Genomic DNA, 941 nt, shown 5'->3' with positions numbered 1-941 from the left:
AACGAAAAAGTAGCAAGGCTCGGGCCTGCTACGGTAGTCCCTTCTCCTTTCTCCTCTCCTCCCGATTTCGGGGCTCAAGGCGGCCGGGTGGGCGTGCATTCATCCAGGCAGAGGGAGCCGGCGGCGAAAGCGGCCTCCGGCTCCCTCTGCCTGGATGAATGCACGGCCCCCGCCGGCAGTGAATGAATGCCCGTGCGATTTCGGCGCTCAAGGCAGTCACATGACGTGACGTCATGCCTTGAGTGCCGAAATCGCACGGGCATTCATTCAGTGCTGGCGGGGGCCGTGCATTCATCCAGGCAGAGGGAGCCGGCGGCGAAAGCGGCCTCCGGCTCCCTCTGCCTGGATGAATGCACGCCCACCCGGCCGCCTTGAGCGCCGAAATCGGGAGGAGAGAAGGGAGAAGGGACTACCGTAGCAGGCCCGAGCCTTGCTACTTTTTCGTTTTTTTTTTTTTTTTGCTTCGGGAGGAGGGGACAGGACTGGGGCTGCACCGGAGACCGGACGGGGCCAGGGCAGGTGAGCGGAGGTTGGGGGAAAGTTTGTTGAGCATCGGGGAACATAACTGTCCACTTCCTGGTACCTGTCATTTCAAATGTCATTTGAAATGACATTTGAAATGACAGATACCAGCGCGGCCGTGAAGCGTTAGGCCCGCGAACCCAGGATACTGTATAGGCGCTCTATACAGTAAAATGGGTTGCGCGGGCCTAACGCTTGCCTAAGGCTTCGCAGCCGCGGCATGCATTTGCATGCAATTTGAAGAGAGTATCGAGCGGTAGGTGAAGAGAACTGTGCGTGCGGGGAACGAGGGTGCGCCTGACACTGCCGCACTGTTTCTACCGCGGCCTTAGAGTATCGATCTGATAGATTGTAGGAGGGAGCTGGGCTTTATTTGATGGGCATGGGACAGAGAATGAATGAATTGGGGGGGGGGGCAG

The sequence above is a fragment of the Rhinatrema bivittatum genome, chromosome 3 (genome assembly GCF_901001135.1).
Source record: "Rhinatrema bivittatum chromosome 3, aRhiBiv1.1, whole genome shotgun sequence".
Classification (NCBI taxonomy): domain Eukaryota; kingdom Metazoa; phylum Chordata; class Amphibia; order Gymnophiona; family Rhinatrematidae; genus Rhinatrema; species Rhinatrema bivittatum.
This window is presented reverse-complemented; position numbering follows the sequence as displayed.